This window comes from Danio aesculapii, chromosome 11, assembly GCF_903798145.1.
Source record: "Danio aesculapii chromosome 11, fDanAes4.1, whole genome shotgun sequence".
NCBI lineage: Eukaryota > Metazoa > Chordata > Actinopteri > Cypriniformes > Danionidae > Danio > Danio aesculapii.
The window spans coordinates 9,332,670-9,354,892 of NC_079445.1; the positions used below are offsets into that span (position 1 = coordinate 9,332,670).

The 22,223-nt window shown below is 35.9% G+C and overlaps 1 protein-coding gene across 5 annotated transcripts in view; it reads left to right on the forward strand.

Annotated features, from left to right (window-relative positions):
- The first annotated feature begins 1,263 nt into the window (after positions 1 to 1,263).
- Positions 1,264 to 22,223, forward strand: part of si:ch211-247n2.1 (calcium-activated potassium channel subunit beta-2) — a 56,857-nt gene continuing 35,897 nt past the window's right edge. For 4 of the 5 annotated variants that reach the window (XM_056468595.1, XM_056468597.1, XM_056468598.1 and 1 more), the window contains exon 1: positions 1,264 to 1,438. The gene's annotated coding sequence lies outside the window, so the exon portion shown is untranslated. Of the gene's footprint in view, positions 1,439 to 2,184; positions 2,310 to 22,223 lie in introns of those variants that run through there. The other variant, XM_056468596.1, reaches the window with a different exon arrangement.

The window sequence follows — 22,223 nt, forward strand, 5'->3', positions numbered from 1 at the left end:
CTGAGGGTGTCACCATTCAAAATTAAAGTGCAGCTTTTCGCTTATATTGTCTTATTGCTCATTGTCATAAATTAAAATAAGGACGGATGACAGCTGAGCTGGACTCTGCAAAATAAACCATGAAGCTCTGACCAATGTAAGGAGAGTTAACTCACACGTGACTTGTTTTAGCTCTTTTGGTCTGTTTAGAAACTTTGCCATGTGAAAGCGAACTGCACCAAGAACAAAGAGCAACATTGTAACAATTTTATTCCCTGTTTCGGAACAAATGAATCGATTCACAGGTGTGAAAGCACCCTAAAACTATTAATTCTTTCATCAAATAAATTAATAAATTGCACATGTACACTGGTTTTCCATTGTATTCTTCCATACACCTTAAGGTACAACAACACACTATAATATCAAAGAATCAAAGTCATGGCAGCTGATAACATGGCATAACAGCAATAGACATGTATTACAATCTACTTAAAGGGCACCAATGATGAAAATCTCGTTTGAACAGAACTGTGTGTAGGTATGGTGTGTCACAGTCATATGGGGTGATTGGTAACACAATAAATCTCTTTTTTTTTTTTTTTCCTGACGTTTAAAATAGGATCCAAATCCCTTCCATTTTGAGGCCCATAACAACGTGACGTAGGAGTGCGGTTTGTACATTAACACAACGGGTATCCGTATACAGCAGTGGATATTAATCTGTATCAACATTGTGAGGGAATCATCATTGCAGAAAGGCTTGAATTAACTCACAACAAAATACATCAATAATCATTGGGATAGTTCTTACCAGTAGTATTTCTCACAAACATTACGTAAGATCTGCTTTCTTCATGTCTGTCACTGTGCTGTTTAGCTAACGCAGCTGATACGGAGATTAAGGCACACTCTGAGAGGCATGTGGGAACGGTGGACATGGAGAACCAGCATTAAAGGCACAGGCAACAAAAACAGCTACATTGTGTTCATTGTGTTCTTTTCAACTTCTGAAAAGTTTAATAAATAATCTGATGTGTGTTTTGAGCTGAAACTATACAGACACATTCTGGAGGCACAAAAGACTTATCTTAAATCTTGAAAAGGGACAAAATGTGGCCTTTAAAGAAATTGTCATCCTCAAGATGGCTACTAGTTTGTTGGCCATGTGAGTGTGTGTGTTGATGTTCTCACACAGACTGGAGTTGACTAATTTTAAGCATGAGAGTCTATTGTGCCTGTCACTCTTGTTGCAGCAGCAGTCATCTGAAACATTTTGAGCACACTGGCTTACACTCAGCGTTAGCACGTCTCTCTCACTAATAGTGCTCTTCGCGAACAGGCTTAACCAATAGCACATCTGCAGAAAAGTTTAAACTGCCACTGACAGACACAATCGCCTGCTGGGAATGGGATTATTGGCCAGGTAATCCGGTAAGAGAAACAAAGACACCTGAAGGTAGGCACTGTTTATGTCTGCATTACAGGAGTTTGAGTTTTGATGCTGATACTTTATCTAGAGTGAGTTGTTTGTTAGACTTTTGACTTTAAATGTCTCTCTGGATTTTGCAGGATATGTTTCTGATTTTTATGGGCTAAATTGGCTTATATTATAGCAGCTTTTGAAATATTTTAAGCAATATTTGTGAAATTATACACATTCAGAAAAACAATAACAACAAAATAATGTTTAACCTATTTAATGGAAACACAGAGAGAAACAAAGTTTTTAGCTCTTCTCCCTACTGGATCATAAAGTGTGAAATCTGTGAAATTCCACTTAAATTCATTTGATTATTTTTCAAATATTTCAAAAATATAAAAAAATCTGTAAATTTGAATAAATAATTTCTTTTGTCTATGCCATAATGAGAATACTTTACATTTTACCAGTTATTTTAGAAGATGTATCCAGTTAAAAGTACTATTTAAAAGCTTTTAAATCAGGTTAACTGTCAGGATTCTGCCACTCCAGTCTTGTTAATTCTTGTTTGTGTGGCAGAGTCCAAACACTAGTCCTGTCATGGCTTGTATGTTGTGCTCGAAAACTCGAGCGGCGCACTCATTTTCTGTCATTGTGTGTCTTTTTATATGGGCGGCGTCTTGGCCGTGCTTGGGTCATGCACGCTCCGCTTGATGAGGGCGCATGAGGTTTGGCTGTGATTGTAACGCGCGCTCTTGTCCTGGTGTTTCTGTTTGTTCTGTCTGCAGCATGGTGTTTCATTCTGAGTCTCTCAGGCTAGTTGGGTTCGGTTGGCTCTGTGATGAAACTGCACTTGAGTCCTCGATCCTTTCCCCAACCACTGAACGTGACATTAACTAGGATTATAGTAAGGTTTACTTAATTTTAATTAACTAGGCAAATCAGGGTAATTAAGCAAGTCATTGGACAACAGTGTTTTGCTCTGTAGGCAAATGGGAGAAACAATCTTTATAGTTATTAATTATTTCATGAAATTTAGAGCAACACATTATATAATTAGTCTGTTATTTACTGTAATTGTTATAAAAATATAATTGATTTACATCAGTGGACATATATAAAAGAAGTGTATCAAATGTAATGTTGCCTATTAGCTGCTTAGCAAAATGTAAAAAAGTTTATGTTGTTGTTTTTTTTTTTTTGTGTGTCTTCATATTACTGTATCACCATGTACCATATGGCCCATTAAAGAGCCCCTATTTATATAAGGTCATATTTTGGTTTTGGGGGTCTCTAACAACAAGCTGATATGCATGCAATGTCAAAAACACTTTCATTGTCTTATAATATGCATTTATTTTTACCTAATTATCCCAACAACTCTCATATGATTTGTTCAGTAATTTGTTTGTTCCCAAACCCCTCCTTACTGTCGAGCTAATCTGCCCTGATTGGTCCAATAACCCACAAAGTATGTGAGAGCCCAATGCAGGAATACAATGAAGCAATGCAGTTAAACACCAGCATATTACTTCACTCTTAACGCTAACCCCAAGTAATAACAATGACACAGATTCAGTAGTAATCCACAGTGGCAAAAGCTGAACTATTTTGAAAATTGACCATGCCACGCATGTGTAGGAACAGCTGACGATGGCCAGAGCAAAGACAAACGGCAGAGAATCGCTAGTTTAGAAAAGCATTTAAATCGGTAAAGGAAGACGCACGTGTCATGTTTTAATTGGGTTTTGAACTCAATATGTGAACAGCCCCATAAAGATTTAACCTGAGAGATACAGTACAAGCACTGATTTGTAATAGATATGTGATTACAAGCCACGCAGGGCGATTACAAGTTGCAACACACAATTAAACACATATTTTGTAAACTACACAAAACGAGGCAACCATTTTAAATACACTTAGATGTTATGATCTGGAGAAAGAAGAAGCTGGCCCATTTGAACTGTAACAGTTACTGATTAAGTCCCTGTCATAGTCTCATAAAGTCCCATACATAATAGTCTTTGCTGCTCCTTTCTTTAATAGCAAATGGCTGACAAATGCAGTGTTGCAGCATAGGCTATTGTATCAAAAATCTAAAAAATTATAGGAACAAACACAGCACTAGGTTAGTTATACTGTGGTATTGTTGTGAAAATGAACTTTAAACATTTATTCCCCACAGCCGAATCTCCATCTGTCAGTGATCGTCATCTTCATGTCATGATCAATCTCATGATCAATCCCATGATCCCCTGCGCTCCACTAGTGTCTGAAAAGAAAGGCGCGTTCTAAGCAGCTGTCCTATATGCATAAAATCTCCCTGATATGCATATCGTGTCATGCCATGATTATAAAAATGTCATGACAGTCTTATGAACACCCCCCCTCAAAAGTGTTACAAAAAACTATTTTCTAGCATATTTTAGGTCAGAATAAAATATGTAAGTGCATGACAATTATCCAGTTCATGGATACGAAAATGTCACTTATTTACACATCTGACGCAAAACTGCACAATTTACAAAATTTGCAACCTGATCTGAATTTCGCGATATGTTCTTAATTTTTAATGCAACTGTGTGATCACAGAAACACAAAATCCTGGAGCGACTGATAAATGGATTTGCTGTAGCGAGGCTACAGTTTGTGTGAGAGAACCAATAACTGTGTTTATCAGTAAACATCCACTGAAATTGAACTTCTAGCCTCAAGACACTGAGGCGTTATCCTTTTTATAAGTCGAGTCTGTTTGTTGATCAAAAACAGCTGGGATTGCTGGACTATTACAGCAGACCCTTCGAGCAACCCAGGCTTCTTTGTCACTTGATTTGAATTCATATATATTATTTTATCAAATTAAAGAAATGTCTTGTTTTTCTTTACTGTTGCTTTGGTATGTTTGGGTACAGTTCATCCAGCTGTAGCAGCAGGGATTTTAACATGACCTCTTGACTTGTATTTGATCAAGGCCCACAGGCTGACCTTCAAAACGAGCCACCAATCTCTCTGGTGCCGCTGTTTTCAGCTACTATATCAGATCCCCAGCCAGCAGGCAGCAAAGCCACATCCCATTATCACTTTGCACACATGGGAGACAGAGACGCTCACTGAAGGGTGTCATACTGCTCATTCGTGCCACCAAACTAGCTGTGAATCAGTGTAACTTTAAAGACAACAGATGCACAATTGGTGTAGATTTCAGTTGGGATGATGCACATGACCCTGGTAAACTGTTGAATAATATCAGTTTAGCGACTGCAGTGAAATGAATCAATGATAGATGGACAGAACATTAACTTAAGAAAAGGACAACAGAAAGATTAATTGATTTTCCGTCTTCTGTATTGTCATGATGTACCATATTAGGCCTGATGTATCAACAATAATGAAAGATAAAGTAGTAATAAACTCTGTACCACTTTATGACAATTATGTTTATGACAGATTTATGACAACTGAGTAATGTCTTGGTAATGTCATGTTATCATAACTGAGACACTGACATGTTATGAGACATTTGTTTATAAGTTGATATTAGTTGACAAGTTGGCATTTGGCCTTCATGGTTATGATGGATTTATGACAGTTGAGGGCTTGATAACGTCAATTTGTCATTACCAAGACACCTACAAGTTTTGATTCTTTGGTAATGTCATGTTATCATGACTAAGACACTGACAGGCTATGATACATTTGGTTATGTATAAGTTGACATTAGTTGACATGTTGGCATTTGGCCTACATGTTTATGACAGATTTATGACAGTTGAGGTCTTGGTAATGTCAATTTGTCTTGACAAAGACACCTACAGGTTTTTTTTCCCTTGGTAATGTCAAGTTGTCGTGACTAAGATACTGACAGGTTCTCGAATCAGATGAAAATGTCTGGAGGAACTGATCTGAGATCGTTGCGTGTGTTGTGAAGGACAGATATATCGATCCTCGAAAGCAGTGGTTCTCAAACTTTTAAACCAGCGACCCCCAATGTAAGATCGTCAATAACTCGCGACCCCCACTGCCAAAGCATATACAAACAATAAAAATAGTTTTTTTTAAGCTGTTCACAATATTTTAACTATATTTACTATACATTACAGGGCTCGAAATTAACATTTTTGCTTGGTCGTACTGGTGCTCCTAACTTTAAACATTTAGGCGCACCAGACAAAATTTAGTGGCTCCCATCAATTATCGCACTGTTACTACAAGTTTTATAAACAGATTTATTGCATTTGAAATCAACACTAATCAAAACTAACAAGCAAAAAAAAAAATATATATATATATATGCATGCGTGAGGAAAATATGTCTCAATGAAATCCCGTTATCACAAGAAAATACATTTTATAACAATTGAGTGACCAAAAGATATCACGGACGAACCGCTCAACGGCCCTGCACACACTGTTTGACATGAATTCATTAATGAATCTGTTTACGATAACTGTGCTGTGTTCTCACGCCTGGTGTCTGATATTGAACAGATGCTTTAGACATACCTTATTATTTGCATACGTCATTTTAATAGCAATATCGCTCTTTTCATGAGCTGCAATATTAGTTTCTTCTTAGTCAAGTGCAAGCCCTTTTGCGATGGTGTACGTGGTGTTAAATTTGACATATAACTTTAACATTATCTGGCGATTAAATAAAGGATTAAACAGAAACTCTCGTGCTTAAAATGTGTAGATGTGGTAAACAGTTACCTGAAAATTTCATCCCACAGACTTTAGTGAATGCTTTAGTTATTATCATAGCGGACTTGAAGCCAATGAAAGTCTTTTATCCACTCTTTAATAGGTGTAGATGGTGCATTAACAATCACCACATGATCAGTAATCAGATGTGCCATTATTTGTAGCTTTAGGTGTTTCTAAAACTAAATCTGTCAGTGTTGTTTTCATTCTCATCTGCAGCGCTTTACATTTTTGCGGTTGTAGCTCCTGTCATCTGAAGACAGGAGGCGTTGACTGAGTGATTGACAGCGGATTTTAACCAATCATTCGTGTTCAGTTCTTAAAGCAGTGGGCCAATAAGAAGAGCGCGAAGGCGGGGCAAGCGTTGAAGGCTTTGTTTATTGCGGCAAAGTTGTCATGACAGTTTTTAAAACTGTTCCTAAAGGTTGCGTTTCAAGTACAAAGATGCATTCTGCTTGAATGTGTCCTAAATACTTTATGAATCAGTAATATCTTTTTAAAAAATCTGAAAATATTAGCTTTCACTTGTAATACTGAAAAATATTTATTATAATCACTGAAAATTACACAATTTTTAAATCACTCTCGCGACCCCTTGAAATTATTCTGCAACCCCCGCAGGGGTCGTGACCCCCAGTTTGAGAACCACTGCTCGAAAGCATGATCAGCAATGCAACGATTGGCTGACGGCACAGCAGCGTAATGACATCATCTGATTAATATTTAATTTTCCATTTGAGCAAAATTACATAAATTCATAGTAAATGGGGAGTTAAATATGATAGGCAATAACTTTCCACATTTGTTGTGGGCTACAGGCTTTACTCTTTCATGTGTCAAGCCGGTTTCTTAATTGGTGTAAAGAATAACTGGATGTTTAAATTAATTTAGCATCACAAAAGCATTTTGATGTTGGTAAAAGTGTCTGCAACTTTTGTGAAGCATCAAATCACCATCATATAAACTGTCAAAACGTGCATGACTGCATAAATGTATTATTCCTTTTTTAAAAAGTCACATATTGTGCATGTCTATTATCATACACAAATTGTACTTGTTTGTATCTAAAAAGTTCATATCAATAAATTTTCTCTTTGAACCACCAGCAGGTGACAGTCTTTGTACTTTTACTTAGGAGTGCAGATATAAAAAATATATATTTACTATATTCCCAAGTTCATATACCTACTACTGTAAGAAAATTCCAGCATTCAGTATATACTTTCAGTATTATCTTTGCTTGAAAAGACCCAATCTAATCCTATTTACATGAAATAAGCCTCCCGAGCAGGTTTGAGCTACCAGAACTGTTGCTATGACAACAACTCTCAGATGAGTTTTGAAGAACGAAACAATCCTGGAACGTGTCAGATCGTCAATAACCAAATCCAGCTGAGCAATCCACGTACAAAGAACAGACCCCAGGACACACTGGAGAATATAATAACAAAGTCGCTTTTTGTTAGTATTTTGCTTTTAAAACAGGCTAAACGAAATGCCATTGTCACATCCCTGGCTCGTTCCTGCTGCTTCAATCACCATTCTCCCTCTCCATCCACCTCTCACCACACCTGTAATCAATCACCAGAGTACTGATTCCTCACACCTGCACCTGCAATCACCACACACTATAAAGACTCACCTCATTCATTCACTCACCTGCTGGAATCAAAGTTGGATGGTTCACCTTACCTTCTCTCCCCTCTCGCCTTTTTCCGTTGATGTCTCTCTTCACCTGTGGATGCATATGCAACAAATAAGGGTAGTGACTAAGCTATTCTGGTGGTTGATTGAAGATCTAATGTTTACCCTGTGAACTGCTTGCAACACCACTTACCTGCTTCATCTCTCTGCATTATCTTCATTGCCTTGAATAAATACCCTTAAAAGATCCATATACCATCCTTGTGTGACTGTGACAGCCATGATATAAAAATAGAGGCAACCACTGCATTTTAATCACAATTCACACAAATGTACTATGTAAATTGCCATGGTAAGTTAATTGTTTGATTACAGTAAAGTTAAAGTAGTTAAATTAGATTGCATCCCTTTTCAAATATAACATAAAACTAAGATGACCTGATTTTTCTTTGTGGAATTAAGCTACTGTACTTACATGCACAACTAAAACACAAGAGAGGCTGAGTGAATTTGCATGTTCCTTAATTAGTGCTGACAAAGCAGCTGTGCTGGTATTTAATATTAATTATATGGTGATATTTAGGGGAGAAAAAAACATCTTAACTTTTCTGAAGGCAGCAGGATCCATACTGTACATTTGATACCCTCATAACTAGGGCCAGATGGAATCTGTGAACATTTTTTGCTATTTCTGCGCAGACTTGTGTTAAAAATCTGCGGATTTGTGCGGAATTATTTTGGGAGTATCATAACTAAAACCTTAATATATTAAATGAAAAGTAATACCTTTTTAACTTTTATTTAATGTTTACAATACAAATCCAATAGGATCCATTATATTTAGTAAACAAAGCAAGTCTCTCATATAATATATCTACTAAAAGACAGAAAATATTACTTTACAAACTGTTTTGTAAATAATTAATGTGATTTTTTCATATTAGTAAATACTATTACTGTAATTAATTTAAAAACTGAATAAATATAAATTTACACAAGTAAATAAACAGACAAAATGATGGGCTAAAAATCTGCGGAATTCTGCATGCGCAGCTTCCATGTGGGCCTACTCATAATGCAGTGAGTGTTAAGGATTTTCTTCCTGTGTCTCACTGTGTAAAATAAAAAAGGAACAAACAAACAACAACAGAACAGCATGACAGAATGATGGACCAAAGCGGAGATAGAACAACATCCAGAAATAAGTGTATATATATAGATTGACAAATAGACAGAAACATAAATAAAATATCAGACTGAAATTAGCATAGATGGAAGCATAGACAGACTAAGGATAAACAGAACTACAGATAGACTGAACAACAGCAAAGTATAGATAAAGCAACAGACAGACATATAAAAACACAGAACTACACTACCAAACATTGTGCATCTAATGCTAAAACGTCCCTCATTCCTTAACAGAGCAAAATCACGTGACAGAAAAAAACAGTGTGCTGCATCTTTAAGAGGTGCAAACCCCCAATCTTGTGACCTTACCGTCCTCACCATAATAAAAAGTCATGCTGTGATCAGCTAAGCAAATTTAAATTAGCAGAGACTTTTTATTACAGCCAATGCTTTGTCTGGATGGCACAGGCAGCTTTGAAGTGCAAGCTGATGCCATCCAACAACACAAAGCTCATTCCCACACTTTGTTGCTTTACGGACATTTGAGGATAAAAGCCTATCTGTAGACATCTGAACAAGGTCAAACAGCTAAAAATAACCCTCCGCTTGTTGACAAGGTTATTTCTGAGAGTCACTGTGCTGACAAAGAACACAAAAAATGACATTGTTTGAGATAGCACAAGGCTTTCAAATAACACAAGCTGAGCTCATATTGTTCTGCTTGTAGCTGTTGCCATTATTGAGTTTTAAGCCGTGTAATTTTCCGTACCCTAGTGCATTCGCCAGCTCAAACGGAGACCCATTGATCAACGTAATGCTATAATTATTTTGACCTTGGGCCAAAATGTTGCAACATAAAAGGCTAAGTGTGCACTCAGTCAAAAATTTCCACCTGACCCGGCCAGGATTTGCCAGTAGCGGTCCACGAGGTGCTGACACACTACTATTTGCAGATATTTTGGGAAAAGCATGTCTACAGCTTGACAGATCCAAAAGTTTCCAGATTCTGACAGCAACAAAAAGCCCAGTATGACACTTGTACTATAAAAAATATATCTGTGAATTAACCGTCTTCTGTATTTTGTGACTTATTTAGGCCCACACAGAATCTGTGCATGCAGAAATCTGCAGATTTTTTAGCCTATCGTTGAGTCTATTTATTTACTTGTGTAAATGTGTGTGATTTTATTGTTTTTTAAATGAATTTCAGTAATATTATTGACTAATATGAAAATGTTCATATGATTTCAGGCCCATAGCCAGGGGGGATTTGGGTGGTTTGAAAGACCCACCCCTTAATGACAAAGGTCCAGAGTTTGTCCATACACACTGTAAAACCCAAAAAGTTAAGGTAACTCAAACCATTTGAGAAAACCGACTGCAACAAACCATTTAGGTTCAAAAACTAATCCTAATGAGTACTGTAAACTTAATCTATTTGAGTAAACAAAGCAATTTGAGTCCTGTAAAAGCCAATAAATAAAGACAACCAAACCAACTGAGTAGTGTAAAACCCAATAAGGTAAGGCAACTCAAAACATGAGGAAACCGATTGCTACAAACCATTTGAGTTAAAAAAAAAAACGAATCTAAATGAGTACTTCAACATACTACATTTAATTTGAAGTAACAAGGAATTTAATTAACTCATTACCTTCAACACTGAGTTCAAAACTCTTTTCAAACGAGTAGAATTAAATTTCAGTAAATTTTGAGCTAACTACACTAATTTCATTTGATAAAGTTGACAATTGGGTTTTACAGTGAGCTCATTTGTCCTACTGTATTTTGACTGCTACACTATCATAAATTGCGAAAATAACCCATTGAAAAAGACTTTAAGACCAAGCCAAATCCACTGTTGACTGTCACATTGCTGTGACTTCAGCTAATCAATTTTGGTCAATGCAAATTATTATTTTTATAGTCCAACATCCAGCTGGTTGGATAAAATATACAATCTGATGTACAGTAAGTGAAGTCTTCTTCCACTACTGCATTGTTTTTAAGATGGAGAAAACACTTTACAAGTAACTTTTATTCTAAATCTTGGACCTTATTCTTGAAACAAAATTTGACTGTGGTGTGACCAGCACGAAAAGTGGACCATATTAAAATGAATTTGAATACTAATTTGGCTATTGTTGTTATCCATTAATCAATCAAATGTACTTTTTTACAAGAGAGGCTAGAAAAATAATACAACTTTTTTATTAATACTATGTTTTAATTTTTTATTATTCAAATGGCCAAATTCTGACTGAGGACAGTTGAATGTGCTGGCCAGGGATGCATTTCCAAAAACCATGATTAGCTAACTAAGGTCGCAAGTTCCGTTGTTACAAACATAGTTTATTGATTTGGCATTTCCCAAATCCCAAACTGCATCGCAAACTTGTACACTTACCTCTAGAGCTGTAGTTAGAAATATAGTTCCTGGCTGTGTTCTATTCCCCATTATTCCCCCTATGCCCTATTCATTTAGAACATTCTAACATTTAAACTTAGAATGATTTTTTAAAAATAATAATAAAGTCATCTCTCTTATGTGTAATTTGCTTTCAAAGTATTTTTACAGTTCAATTTTAGCGATCTTCATATTGACAGTTGCGTTCCCTTTTGTAGTGCACTTTGAAATCATTTATGCCATTTTGAACACAGCCATGGCTTATGATGAAAGCTGTAGGTGACCTATTATATAAAAGCAAAATTTACGTTACGTCTAAAAAAAAAAATATATATATATATATATATATATATATCTCTAGGCCTTATGACATGGGCCTGTTGGTTAGAACATTTCTGCAGTGGTTTTAATGCCAAATTGTAAAAGTAGACTTTTCAAAAAACAATATTCTACCTAATAATAATAATAATGATAATAATAATAATAATAATCATTATCATCATCATCATCATTATTAAGTAGGACTTTTTTTCATTTCTTAATAAATAGCCTACTGTAAATTAGGTCTATACAACCATTAACGATTTATATGAATGATATATGAGATTAGAATACGTGTTGGCTTAGTGATTTTATATGGAATATTCTCAATAATTCAGTGCATCCGGAAAGTATTCATAGCGCTTCACTATTTCCACATTTTTTTATGTTACAACCTTATTCCAAAATAGATTAAATTCATTTATTTCCTCAACATTCTACACACAATACCCCATAATGACAATGTGAAAAAAAGATTTTTTGAAATTGTTGCAAATTTATTAAAAATAAAAAACCTGCAAAATCACATGTACATAAGTATTCACATCCTTTGCTGTGGAGCTCTAAAATGAGCTACATTCTGTTTCCACTGATCATTCTTGAGGTGTTTCAGGAGTTCACCTGGAGTTCACCTGTGGTAAATTCAGTTGATTGGACATGATTTGAAAAGGCATACACCTGTCTATATAAGGTCCCAGGGTTGACAGTGCATGTCAAAGCACAAACCAAGCATGAAGACAATGGAATCGTCTCGAGGCACAAGGCTGGAGAAGATTACAGAAAAATTTCTGATGCTCTGAAAGTTCCAATGAGCACAGTGGCCTCCATCATCCATACTGTAAGTGGAAGATGTTTGGAACCACCAGGACTCTTCCTAGAGCTGGCCGGCCATCTTAGCTGAGTGATCGTCAGAGAAGGGCCTTAGTCAAGGAGGTGATCAATAACCCAATGGTCATGCTGTCAGAGCTCCAGCATTCCTCTGTGGAGAGAGGAGAACCTTACAGAAGGAAACCACTCCCTGCCTGGAATTTGCCAAAAAGCATTTGAAGGACTCTCAGACCATAAGAAACTAAATTCTCTGGTCTGATGAGACTAAAATTGAACTCTTTGGAGTGAATGCCAGGCGTTATGTTTGGAGAAAACCAGACACCGCTCATCACCAGGCTAATACCAACCCTACAGTGAAGCATGTTGATGGCAGCATCATGCTGTGGGGATGTTTTTCTGTAGCAGGAACTGGAAGAATAGTTAGGATAGAGGGAAAGATAAATGCAGCAATGTAGAGAGACATCCTGAATGAAAACCTGCTTCAGAGTTCTCTTGACCTCATACTGGGGCGGAGGTTCATCTTCCAGCAGGACAATGAGCCAAAGCACACCCCCAACATATCAATGGAGTGAATTCACAACCACTCTGTGAATGTCCTTGAGTGGCCCAGCCAGATCCCAGAACTAAATCCTATTGAACATCTGAAAATGGTTGAGCTTGAGAGGTACTGCAAAGAGGAATGGCCAAAAATTCCCAAAGACAGGTGTGCCAAGCTTATGGCATCATATTCAAAAAGACCTGAGGCTGTACAGTAATTGCTGCCAAAGGTGCATCAACAAAGTATTGAGCAAAGGCTGTGAATACTTATGTACATGTGATTTTTCAGGTTTTTTTTATTTTTAATAAATTTGCAACAATTTCAAAAATCTTTTTTCACATTGTCATTATGGGGTATTGTGTGTAGAATTTTGAGAAAATAAATTAATAAAAATGTGGAAAAAATGTGGAAATAGAAAAGCGCTACTTTCCGGATGCACTGTATTTGTAAATGATATATAGGTCCTATATGTGCTGTCTACATGTATTTCAATTAATATGGAAAATGAGTGCATGCTTTTACTAAAATATTTGATTTATTTTTTTTAAACGCCTGTGCGTGTAAAACAATATAGTTAGAACAAAACATTATGTTTTTTTTATCTAAAGTTGTTACTGCACCCCATTTAGAGTGTCATTATGGGCATTTTGCATTATAACTAAAGTGGTTCAAATGATAGATGTGTGACAAAGCAACTAGTTTTGGGAAACACTCATCACAACATTGTTCTTTTCCCAAACAATGGATCGTACTATGATAGTTCAGCCACGGGTTATGTTGTTGTTTGGGAAATGCACCGCAGTTTGTTATTTGCCTAACAATGACAATGTCTACAATCGGCTACAGTTTTTAATTGAAAACTTTAACAAATTCCTGTTATTTTCTAATGATATAAGATGTATTACATTTGTATTTAAAAATAAATATTTATTCATGTTTCTTTATTCTAAATCTTTAGGAAATATTTTTGAAATATGTCAGATTCTGACTGGCTCTACTCATGCTTTATTTTGGATTTTATTTACGCTTATGGATTGCATTATGGTACCCTAATCTCTTCTACAAAAGCTTTTTTATTTTTAAAAGTTTAAAAAACTGACTTTTATTGACATTTTTAATAGTTTGCCTTTTAATAGTCTGCCTTTAATATATTGCCTGGATCTGTGCTGTAAATTGTAGTACAAACCCCTGGTAATAAACTTATATATATATATATATATATATATATATATATATATATATATATATATATATATATATATATATATGTATATATTGTTTCAAACCTACTAAAATGTCAATAAAAGTCACTTTGTTGAACTGCATGGTTTAAATTTTCAACACCAAAAGTTCAAGTTCAAGAGATCAAGGTCCCGTAATGCCATTCATCACTGTAAACAAACTGTGAATCATGACATACAGTATGGAACCTGTTAATTAACGGATATTTTTTGTAGTGTGACATACTGTGACTTCCCAGAAATCCTGCGGGGGGTCTTATGAGACAGCAAGTGCACAGGCTTTATATTTCCTCTTAGGTTACATGATCTTCGGGGATATGGCATCCTATAACCTGCACAAAGCAGGTGAGCATTCTTTATAACATTCTGTAAGCACTTCTCACCTGCCGTTGTTTGTCCAGACACAAGGAGAATTTTTTTTTCCAATAACATGCAGATGGCTATACTTCACTCAATGTGATGAAGTGACCTTTACTGGGGTTGAAATGGTTTTGAATGAAGAGTGACTGCTAAAATAAACAGGATCGTTATATAACATGATGCAGTCCGGTTGGCGGATATGAAACACATTGTTGTTTGTTTAGTTTTTACGTGGGTTGAGAAAATGATTCAGATTGGGGTTATGAACTTGTTGTTTGTTTGACATGTCAGCTGCAAGCCCGTGGTTTTGTTCACACAAGATTTTACACTTTGGGATCACGTTCATGGCTGTTAGGCAAACATACGAAACAGTATATATTAAAGAGCAGAAGTACTGTAGAAACAATGCAAAGTGAGTTTTGTGTTGATGTCAGTCTGTGAGTAAAATGTTGAACTCGTGCAGTTTTATTAAAGCAAAAGGGATTAAACAACTTGTTTGTCCAGATTAAAAAATGCCCCTAATTATTATTACTATTATTGTTATTATTAGCTACTAGATCAAACGTCAACGCAAATGTTGAAATGCTTACTGACAGCAAGTTAAAACCAAATTAAAACAAATTGAACTTTATTATTATTATTATTATTATTAATATTTACTATATTGAACTTGACATAAACTTGAACATACACAGCAGTACCTTGAAATTCTCATTAATAGCAGGTCAAAACCAAATATGCTATAAGTCACTATAGCACATGGTGAATATGGTTATGACCTGATGACAATGAAAAAAGCATAGCTGAAATTAACATAGTTCCTTATATTTATTTAGCGCTTTTCTGGACACTTAAACCTTTACACATTTTTGTGGGGAATCTCCTCATCCACCACCAGTGTGCAGCATCCACCTGGATGATGCGACGACAGCCATATTGCGCCAGACCGCACACCACACACCAGCTGATTGGTGGAGAAGAGACAGAGTGATGATGCTAAGATATGAGGATGGCTAGGAGGCCATGATGGACACAGGCCAGTGGGCCGGGGTTAAACTACTACTCCTTTTCAAAGGACATCATGGGATTTTTAACGACCACAGAGAGTTAGGACCTCAGTTCAAAAATCTCATCAGAAAGACGGTGCTCACTGAAGATTATAGAGTACCCATCAAAGATTATAGGGACCCACACAAACCGCAGGTTGAGCTGCTGGTCTCACTAACACCCCTTCCAGCAACAACCTAGCTTTCCCATGTGGTCTCCCATCCAGGTACTGACCAGGTGCAGCCCTGCTTAGCTTCAGTGGGAGACCATGTGCGAGTTGCTGAGAGCTAGCTGTCGGCAACATGAAGAGAGTTTGCAAAAAACGTTTTGTTTTAATTATTCATGGTCATTTCCATTCAATAACTATTTTCAGCACTTTAAGAGTCAAAAAATACATATACAGGCAAAAGGAATGTATTCCCCATACACAGAGGCACTCCAAAATGACACGTCATTATTTATGTACCCTTGAGTCACCCTGAACCGGCAATAAAAACATATTGGGTAACACTTCATAATAACTGCACACTACGAATCATTTATTAATCATTAGAAAATATTTAATTTTATTCGCTAATGATTAATAAATGATTCATAGTGCGCATTTATTATTATTATTAATATTATTATTGTTTTTATTATTATTATTATTATTATAGTGTTACCACATATTTTGACCCATGGCTGTTAAAATAAAAAAAGCACTGGCAGTTTGAAAAACGTTATATATATATATATATATATATATATATATATATATATATATATATATATATATATATATATATATATATATATATATATATATATATATACAGTAGGAACACTTAAATCTGATTCATGCCTCTATTTGTATGCATGTATAGCCAAATTTAATGTGTTTTCATCATATTATTTTTTAAGAGGTAAATGAGAAATTCACCGAAATGTCACAATAAAAAAGTTGACGACTATTGTTGTGTACTAAACATATTCAAATGAATGACAGAAGAATAATGACATGCTTCAGTGCATTTAAGAGCTTCCTACCAGAAGAAGTGACATCACTTGAAGCAAGTCTTCTAATTATTCTAGTCTGGTCTATTCTGTTTGTCTATTAGTGCAATATTGTAATGCCTATTATCATTAATAAAACTTAATTATTTCAGCATAATTGAAGCTAAATGTATGATTGCTGAGGAAGAGACAGTCAAACATACTGTAGGCATACTGTGAGTCTATATGTTTTCAAAATAAAGTGTCCCTAAATGCAGACGCAAACATGTTTATTACATAGCTTGATATAATTTGTTATTATTCGGAAAAAAAAAAAACAAGATTTATCTTGGAGATGCAAAATTTACCTGCAATTCAAGAATCACCCATAGAATTATATAAAATTAGTCAATATAATGTAATAATATAATATAATAATAACAGTTAAAATTATTTAAATGCCCATTTTCGCAAAATTTTAAAATATTGTTATATTTATATGTGTGAAATGCAGATGTCTATATGGATAATACCTTTACTTCTGTTTAGTCTGTTCTTTAAATGGCTGAAATTTGGACAATTGCACACAAAAAAGTGACAAGCTCCAAAAAAGCAGCTCACACATTCTTCAAAACAGGTTTTATAAAAAGAAAGTCAATGATTTTGTTTTGGAACAACATAAGTCTATGGCAGAATTGTACATTTTGCAGTGAACTTTCTGTTTCTCTGTTTTATGTTGTCCTTTCATGGCCAATCTAATGGATTGGTCTCGCTAAACCAGATTTTATAATATAAAAACTCTCTGAAGTCCAAAAAGGGCCAGAGGACGAACAGGACATCCACTACTGCAGAGCAACATTTGATCATAACACTGGGGTTTTGATGGCTTCATACACAAACGTTCTGCACACAGCGGTGCTGTAACTAATGCAGACCTTTGAATATCTGGTGGCACCTGAATGTGGCAATTCTATTTAGAGCTTTAACTTGATTGTTCAGAAAAATAGCAACTACTGACTGTACACAAAGTCTGATTGCATTCATCAGCATAAGTTCTGACCCATATCACATCAAAATCAAATCACACTGAATACAATGATAAGTTAACTGAACGTTCCATTAAGTTTTTGTTATCAAAAATTTTGAATGCAAATTATAGATTTAAATAAACACAAACAAGCTTTTTCTAATGTCTGTTCAATAATTTACTCATCTGCTCCAATATTGTCTTCAGTAGTATTAACGTGAGGCATTTCTAAACAAATATTACTGATAATAATAACAACAACAATAACAGTAAACAACAACATTATTAAAATAAAATTGATTAATTTATTCAGTTACAATTTTTTTATCATAATATATACTAAGTTTACATCATGAATCGATTTGTATAGCAAGAAGTATTATTATAAGTCATACATTTTTATATTGCTATAAATTAATCATTTTTAACCAAAAAAAAAACCTTATTGCAATGAGTAAATGTACTTTTTATGGCATTTAATTGTATGAATTAAAATTGCTATTTACAAATAATGTTGATGATACATACACTACCTGACCTACACTACCTATTATTGACATGGGGCTGCACGGTGGCGCAGTGGGTAGCACGTTTGCCTCACAGCAAGAAGGTCGCTGGTTCGAGCCTTATAATATAAAAAAAGCATATAATATAATTTACTAAATATTTCTTTCATTCCATAATGGACTTAAATGTGTTATGAGGGTTTAATCGATTGACCATCCTGGTAAAAATGTTTGAGTATACAACAGCCACATGCAAGCGCAACACAGATCGAGCAATCGAGCATGAAACAAATGTGCTTTCAGTTCTTGGTTTTGTTCAAATTTAGCAGCATGACTTGTTTCCTGCGCTGTTGTCAGGGACCACGCTCTGTGATTTATCCCTGTTGTTTAGGTGTCATTACCCTGCGGCTGCGGCTGAGTGAGTGTGATTAACAGTCTGCTGACTGGATCTCTGACCAATGGCAGAGCTGGAGGAAAACAGCAAGTTTTACATTCACCAATTGATGGCTCCTGTCTGCTGCACTCCGCTTTCTCACTCCAAACGCTATTGACAAACGAACGGAGTGACACGTCAATCTATCACAGTCAGTCAGGCTGCTTTGTTAAATAATCTGCTGGCACAGTCAAGGCCTTGTTTTACAGCCGATGCTGAACTCCACTGTTGTCATACTTGCAGAGGAAGCCTTTGTGATTTTACGTACAGTGCCCTCCAATAATATTGGCAAATATAAACAAAGGAGGTCGTAAGGAAATGTCATTGTTAAACCTAACTGCAAACCCAGCAAAGTTTAATTTAAAAAAATGCAAATCGACCAGTAAAACTATATGCGCAGGTGTCTCTAGGATAAAAGCAGTTTTAAATGAAAAGAATGGTCACAACAAATGTTGATTGAATACAGTTAAAGGCACTGTATGTCATTTGTGCAACTAGAGAGCAAACAAAGACGTGTGGAATCATGGGCAACACAGGCTCATTCTGAAAATGGGGCCCTATACGTTTCTGGAGATTGCAGATTATGTAGCCAGAGGTACGTATGGCTGCATTTAGTCTTCAAAACAAATGCTACAGGGCAGTATGATGATGTTCCTTTTCACGCTTACCAGCTAACTGTTTACCTCCGTATGGACGCCTTTTCCGCTGTTACCAGTTTGTCCGGTAGCTCCACATTTACATCAGCAGAATTGAGACGAAGAGCAAAGTTGACCGTGACAACAGAGTTCTGGTGAAAAACGATTCCAGAAAGCAGGTGAGACAAAAACAAAATCTAAAAAATAAAATAAACAAGTAAATAACAGGGTGAGAATGTGGTAAAATCTAAAACGTGATAAAAATCAGGCTGCCGCTTTTCTTTTTCTGGCTTGCTTTTTAAACACTGCAGTTGAGTTTAGGGAAGGAAGTGGGCTGGTCAATCTGTGCTTTTGAAAATGCTTTTGGTTGGGTTTAGGGAAGGGGGAGGGTGGGGTTAATTGGTCGGTTGGTCAGTCAGTCAGACGACAGCATCCTCTGGTGAATTTACACGAGAACAGCAGGCACAAATGGCACTCACGAGAGAAATTTGAGATCTCAAAAAGCATACACAGCGGCCTCTGGCGTATTTGTGAAAACAAAAACAGCAAAAAAAATAACTCCTGGGAAGTATTTGGCACTCTACAGAAATGTATATAGCGGTACGTTTTCAAAAGTCTGAATTGGATATGTGATTTGCAGCAAAGGGCTGATGAGCTTTACAAATGGAATGTGGTTAATAGAAAATTGCAAAAACAGTGAAAATATCCATTTCTACCACAAGGGCAATAATTAAGACATTCAAGTAAACTGAATCATAGGAGGATAAATCAAGAGGATAAATAAAGTGGGGGAAAAATATGCAAGAATCAAAATTCTTATATATATGGAATATATATGGAATCTTTTTTGGGAGCGTCCTAGGCTTTTCGGCGCTGACGGGCTGCACCCCAGTCGAGCTGTATCATCTGTATCAACATCTCCAGAATACTTCGCTCTATCTGACTTGTAAGTAAAAATTCACAAAATTCACAATTTAGCCATACAGACTTCTATTCGTCCCACACAAATAACAGTAATGCATACCTGGCTAACCCCATAGAGACTGTGTCTATTCCTCGCATTATTAGATCGAGAAATAAACGTACTGTGTGCTCCAGAAATAATCTATTAAGAATTAAACCAGAAAAACCACTAAAAAGTGAAAATACAAATTTCATAAAGCTTGGTCTCCTAAACATCAGGTCACTAGCACCTAAAGCACTTATCATAAATGAAATAATAACAGATAACAATCTTAATGCACTCTGTTTCACTGAAACAAAATGACTATATTAGTTTAAATGAAGCAACTCCTCCAAGATTCTAATATAAAAATGAGGCTCGTCAAACTGGCCGTGGTGGTGGAGTTGCATCAATCTTTAGTGATATTCTTAATGTTAATCAGAGAAACGGACTTATGTTTAGCTCCTTTGAAATATTAGCGCTTAATGTTATGCTTCCAAACACTATGCAAAAACCTATGTTATCTCTCGCTCTAATCACCATATATAGACCCCCAGGACCCTATGTCCATTTTCTAAAAGAGTTTTCTGATTTTATCTCTGACTTACTAGTTAAAAATGATAAAATACTAATTGTAGGAGACTTTAACATCCACATAGATGACACTAACAACACATTAGGGCTCGCGTTTATGGATCTACTACTTTCACTAGAGATAAAGCAAAACGTTATTGGTCCAACCCATCGCTTAAAGCATACACTAGATCTAATTCTGTCTTATGTAATGGAGGTCATTGATGTAGACATTATACCATAAAGTGATGATATTACAGACCTCTACCTCTTACTATATAAGCTGTGTTTACCTGAAATTAGCAGATCCGCTCCGATATATCGCCCTAGTAGAACTATTGTTCCATCCACCAAAGATGAATTTATAAATAACTTACCTGATCTTTCTTTATTTCGAAATGCAAACGCAAATGACCTTAATGTAGTAACCAGCAGCATGGATGCCATCTTTACTAGCACTCTAAATACTGTGGCACCCATCAAACTAAAAAAGGCTAGAGAGAATAAAACTACACCAGGGTATAATAGTCATACCCGCGCTCTCAAAACAGCAACCCGTGCCTTGGAACGTAAATGGAAACAAACCAATTTAGAAGTTTTTAGAATTGCGTACAAAGACAGTATGTCCAGCTATAGGAGGGCTCTAAAATCTCCCAGGGCTGAGCACCTCCGCAAACTGATAGAAAATAATCATAACAATCCTAGATTCTTATTTAATGCCATTGCTATGCCATTGACTTCTTGAATTTTTTCAGTGATAAAATAGAAGGCTTTAGACAGAAAATAGGAGATATTAAACTTTCTGTACCTTTCTGTAGGCCTATTTCAAATCTTCCATTTATGTCTAAAATATAAGAAAAAGTTGTTTCTGCTCAATTATGCTCCTTTTTGCAGACCAATGTTTTGAAGCGTTTCAGTCAGGTTTCAGAGCTCACCACAGTACAGAAACTGCATTAGTGAAAATAACCAACAATTTACTCTTAGCTGCTGACCAAGGGTGCATCTTGCTATTAGTTTTACTCGATCTTAGTGCGGCATTTGACACCATTGACCACGGTATCCTCATAAATCGCTTAAAGTCTACAGGTGTCCAGGGACAGGCTCTACAATGGTTTAAGTCATACTTAGCTGACCGTTACCAGTTTGTAAATATTAATGGACAGCCTTCACAAGTCAGCCCAGTAAAGTACGGGGTGCCTCAAGGATCAGTTTTAGGCCCTTTGCTGTTTACAATATACATGCTACCCCTGGGAGACATTATTAGAAGACATGGGATCAGCTTTCACTGCTATGCAGATAATACTCACTTATATATTTCAACTAAACCTGACGAGATGTCTAAACTGTCCAGCTAACTGAGTGTATTAAAGATGTTAAAGACTGGATGACCAACAATTATCTTCTCTTAAACTCAGACAAAACAGAATTATTACTGATTGGGCCTAAATCCTGTACACAGCAGATCTCACAACTCGACCTACAATTACAGGGATACAAAGTTAGCGTTA